Genomic DNA, 6,000 nt, shown 5'->3' with positions numbered 1-6,000 from the left:
CTCGACCCGCCATTGTTAGGGCATAAGATATGTGCACGATCGGGTTGTTAGTTGCAAGTGTTTTTAGTCCAAACGGATACCACGGTTGTGCTCAGCAGGCGATTTTAAGTAGATCTGGATCCTTCTCGATTTCGTTTGATGCGTTTTTTTGTGATGTTTGAAAGATGCAGGTTAGCTACGAGGCCTTCATGGAGAAATCGTAGCAATTCTGTGGTTGTTTCATGGGTAGATATTTGCAGGTTCAATAGAGAAGATGATGACTATCTTGGACTTTCTAGGGACGCGCGTGCACACGTGATTGGGCAGTCAGCAGTTCTTGAGTTCCTCACCACTTCTTATTGGTTACGCATGCAGCACATGGGGCCCAGCGGACGTTCTTTGACTCCATCACTAATTATCATTTTTTCTTATTTATTTAACATCATCGATTCACTTTACAGATGAGCACCTCAGATCAATTGGCAAAAGGGACGCGCCAATCATCCTCATGACCTGGGTTCGATCCCCAGGTTTTCATGTTATTTTTAGACAATTTATTTGGTTGCAGATTCAGTGCGCCTCACGCGCAAGCACCTATCACAGGCCTTCAATGCGAGCCTTTAGATCTCTCTCCATGCCAGATCCAAGGACCTGGAGCTGTAACCCCACCATGGAACCTCACAGGACGTCCACACATAAGTAGAGCTAAGTTTTTTTTCTATTTTTTTATTATTATTTATTTATTTAAATTACATGTTTCCTTTTAGAAAACTATTTTCTTTAGTTTTTATTAACTAATAATTATTATTTTCTTTTCTAGAAAAACACATTAATTTTAAATAATGTTTTATTTTAATTTTAATCGGAAACTCTATTTTTCCACAATTTTATCTGTAGTTGCTTTTAAATAATAAAAATCATTATTTTTGTATATACTCTTAACTAATTAACTAAATGAAAATTGATAATTAATTTTTAGGTTTGTTAACCTCGATAGGTAGATGTTTTCCACTAATGCATTTTCAAGGCTCATAAACCTTTTGGGTCACAATAAGTTTTCTTAAAAACCTTGTTTTTCATGGCTAGGGTTTGTAAACCTTTTTAGGATTAAATCAATTAATGCACTAACATTTCTCTTCTCTCTTCTTCATTCTTAATTTTTTCAGGGTTACCGTTAGGGTTTTTCAGCCACACGCCATCAATCAGATAGCTAAGTTTCTAATTCTCTCTTTGTTAATTATTATTTTTATTTTTATTTTTGCCTTCTAAAAATTAGAGTTTGCCTCACTAATTAAAGAATTTGTTCTACACTCACCACTATTATTTTCCTATTAATTTTCAGAATTGATCGAGGGTTCGAGGAAGATCAAAGCATTCAAGAATTTTTGTTAATTATTGTTCTCTCTTATTCTTTGTTTTAATTCCCCCATCCCCGCAGGTGTTTATTGTAATAGCCTAGGCTTTAATTTCTGCCTTTGTTTTCTGTCAATATTAACTGCGTGGTTAGTAATCTTAGGGAGAGCAAGCCTTTAACAAATTTAGAATAACTATAATTATAAGATAAATATTATCTGAATACAATCACGTGATTGGTGCACACACTCACCTTTAGGGTACCCCTCTTGTTGCCTGTTGCCTTCAATTTCGATCAAATAGTCAAGTCCCTTCGAGCGTAGGGATGCCTTAGCTTGTTGTCCTCGATTCAAAAATCACCACGACCCTCCGGTATAAGATCATAGTCCCTTCGAGTTGCCTACGATAAATATGATCTCGTCCCTCGATTAAATGGTGATAGTCCCTTCGAATGCTAAGGTATCCTTACTGTTGCCTAATGACTATTATGTCCTTCCCCGAGACTACCTGCCCTCTCTATGGTAGGGACAGTCTTGTGGCGAACGATAATTTCTCGATGACCCTAAACATCCAATTGAAAGACTTCCTGCCCTCTCATGGTATGGATAGACCCTTTCAAACGAATGACTTAAAGAACAAGAAAGACAAACTTAGGGTATGTAGTTCTTAGTTGCTTGCTCACATTCAAATCTAAATCAAATGCTTTTCACACCTCTCTTTTCAAATACTTTCAAACAAGGCTACGTTTATTTACAAGCTAAAGTCCTTAACGAAATCTTTTTACTATTCACACACGACACTTCAAACTTTTCAAACAATTCAAACAAAGTGAGCTAAGCAATTAAGAGCCCATGGATAACCATGGATGCAAAGGGTGCCTTACGCCTTCCCTTTGTATAACTTACCCCCCGAACTCAAAATCTTCCAAAGGTCTTTCCTGTTCTTTTTGCCTTTCCAATTGGATAAAATAAAAGTCGGTGGCGACTCTTGCTATCCGCAACATTTCAATAAAAGTCAGTTCACCGTATTACAGAACTGGCGACTCTGCTGGGGATACTTTCGAATAAAAGAGGGGTTACCTTAGAGCTAGGATCACTTTAAATTTGTTTGACTTGTTTGCTTTATCTTTAAAGGATGTTTTGGGTATTCTGCTGTGTGAAAGATCCTACACCCGGATCTAGTGTACCTTAGGTATGTGGCATTAGACCAGGGAGGCTGTACGACATGTATCGTTATGGTTGAACTGGTGGCCACCGTTAGTGCGACGCTTTGGTTTGTCCTGATGGCCCTTGAATATGATCGAGGAGACATTTGGCTACCGCGTGGTGTCACAAGCACTAATTCGCCCGTAGAACCTTAGTTGAACTTAACTTTGGCCTATAGGAAGTAGCGAGATAGCTGGCTTTGGATTCCTGACTGAAGCTGGTTGATACTCGATGCTACACTCATTGAGATTGGACTCTAGGGATGCTTTTGGCTGGCCGATCGAGTGCCATGTTGAGACAATGCCTGCGAGAAAGATCAGGGATATGAGCACCATAGAACCCGGTTACTATTCTAGGACAGGTTGAAACAACTTAACTTCAGTGGGGAGGGTACTTACCTACGAACTTCACGCAAGCCTTTAAACCTAAGGGCACTTGTGTGACTTGTCTGTGCCTGCTACTAACCCTTTGGTTTTCTTGCAGGTTTTTCTTGTGGGACTCACTCGTCCTTATTACCCTACGTTTTTTCTGATGCATTGCATTCACATGACATCATGATATCATGACATCATACGCATAACATGATTTAACTAACCCTTTCAAGGATCTTAGGGATTTAGGGCGTACAATTTCAGGTGCTCTTATCAAGGACTAAATTCCTAATCAAGGGGCAAGAGGATTTATTTTCCTCTAGCCACATGTCTCCTAATTCAGAGACGTTGTACCTATTAAGGGGGCAAGAGGATTTATTTTCCTCTAGCCATGTACCTTCAAAGTCAGAAGTTCCCGAATCAGAGGCTATGACCCACTGGATATGGTAAGCTTGATTCCCATAGAAGAACATCCAAAAATCAGAGTTCTTCAAACGAAGAAGCGACCAAATCATTTTTTACGTTGCTAACTAAATTTCCGGAGATCCTTGAAAATATTGCATCTGCATTCATAACATTGCATCACAGGTTTCCACCACAGGTTTATCACCTCCTCGCTGTTTATTTCAGCACAAATGGATCTCGAGCAATCAGTCAAAAATCTTCAGGCTCAGAACAACCAATTCCGAGAGATGATCTTTAACTCGGCCAAGGGGCAAGAAGAATTAAAGGCACTCCTATTCTTGGGGTACAATTACAATGCGAGATGCACTTATTATTCGAACAATCCTGGTTATGGTGTAAAGGATGGTAGACCGTTGAAGCGTGCCATTAAAGATTTAATCATGACACTCAAATCAGAAAAGACCACGACAATGAAGTCACGACAACTGAGTCACGACAACAAAGTCACGACAATTGAGTCACGATAATGGAATCACGACAACTGAGTCACGATAAGGGAATCACGACAACTGAGTCACGATAATGGAATCACGACAACTGAGTCACGACAACGAAGTCACGACAACTGAGTCACGATAATGAAATCATGACAACTGAGTCACGATAATGAAATCATGACAACTGAGTCACGACAATGGAATCACGACTACAAAGTCACGACAACTGAGTCACGATAATGGAATCACGACAACTGAGTCACAACAATCAATTCACTCATATGATCCAGACGCTCAGGGCAATCGAGCCAACGAATTCTAACACCTACTATAAACCCAATGCGAGGTGCGCGTACCATTCCAACAGTCTTAGACATTGCACAAACAATTCCTGGACATTAAAAAATAAGATTCAAGATCTGATCAATGACGGAGAAATCAAATCGAACCCTCCTGAAACCCTTGGGGTGATCACCGCTCCTATGCCTAGTCATGACATGATTGATTGACGTCTCGACGGACGAATTTTTGGATCATTAGATCTACTTTCATTTGCAAGTTCTTTCCTGTTTGTTTAAACATTCGACTCATGATAGACATTACCTGTTTTAATAATTATCATCAATGCATTGCATATATTTGTCTTGAATAAATTATTTCGCTATCACTCATTTTAAATTATGTCTCTACTTTGCATATGTTTTGTGATATTCAACTCCTGTTAAAGTTGTATGCCTTTCGAGGGAGGATGACGAAAACGATACCGCAACCTCATACAGTATGCTTTTGAGCAGACTATGCTGACGATGTACATGCATTGTTTCAATTCCTAAATAGTGGAGATATAAGGATGTTAATCCCTCGTCAACCCCTTTGAGCCTAAGAAGTAGAAGTTTCTTTCTGGTACTAATTAAAAACCTTGATCATAACCTGGGGCAGGATAGTTCTCAGTTAATTTGGCTGTGCATTCTATTTTAAGAGAATCATTCAGTACACCTTTCAACAAAGGTTTCAATCACAAACGTTCATCCGACACATCAAAGAAGTGTTGGAGATGTCAATCAAAAGCCAATGATGGTTCATCAATCATTAAGTAAGGCAGTCGATATCTTTCAAAAAAAATGATGAAAACATACATACAAAGAAAAGCCTGCTAAGTCAAAAAATCAAAAAGAAGACTTAGGCAAAAATCAAGGCATCCCGCTGACTGTAAGCTCAAAATAGACAGTTCAGGCAAAATTTAGGGATATCAAAAAGATGAAAAAAGAGAAGTCAATAAATTCCTGAACAACACAATGTTGTGACTACCAAAAGGAAGAAGTGACTGCCATCTCAAAAGTTCTCTTTGCTTGTGAACCATCATCATTATCAAAGGTGCAAATCCAAAAGTCTCTTGGAACCTGAATACATAAGTTGAAATTAACTGAGTTTAGGACTGAAGATCATCACGAAGAGGGGTGGGTACAATCAAATTTCGAGCCTTTATCCTTTGTTTCTTAAACCGTGAACCAAACCACGTTACCACCCTTGAAAGTCCTAATTGAAGCATGGTTAGTTCGAAAGCATACTGTCACCAAAAAGGTATCCCGACTCCTTAAGGTTTATCACAAATGCCAAGTTGATGTTTCATTTTTTACAAAAATCATGTTTTTATAAACATCACGCTTTTACATCTCCTGTTTTAATGTTTTTCAAAAAACTCAAGACGGACGTATGCATTGCATCTCATGAATTCATTATTAAACATATCCTGCTACATAATTTCAAATGTTAGCAACAGAAAGAATTTGCACAGGGTACAACTAATGATTGGAAGTTATCCCGACAGACAAGATTACTCCGAGAAGCAATGTCTCCTAAGTATACAAGGGGCATGACACGCTTTGCCCAAATCAATCTGGGGCAATCAAGTCAAGATTCGAAGAATCTCTCAAGGGCGCCAAAACAATCAGGGGCATGCATCTAAATAGATCCGAAGCTACTTCCCAACTAACATGGGATATTGTGTTTGGCCTATGATTACTAGGGGCATGTCGCCCATAGTGAACACCTCATAAAGTCCTCGTGAGGCGAATCTTTCCAAAGTTCCTGCTAACTGGGGCAAATCTATGCAAGTCCAGTTCAACCTCTTGATCAAACGTTACTATGATACTGGGGGCAACTTTCAAGACACCCACATCTCCCCACAGA

This window comes from Vicia villosa, linkage group LG1 (assembly GCF_029867415.1).
Source record: "Vicia villosa cultivar HV-30 ecotype Madison, WI linkage group LG1, Vvil1.0, whole genome shotgun sequence".
NCBI lineage: Eukaryota > Viridiplantae > Streptophyta > Magnoliopsida > Fabales > Fabaceae > Vicia > Vicia villosa.
The sequence above is the reverse complement of the archived record's forward strand: the minus strand, read 5'-3'. Positions refer to the sequence as shown.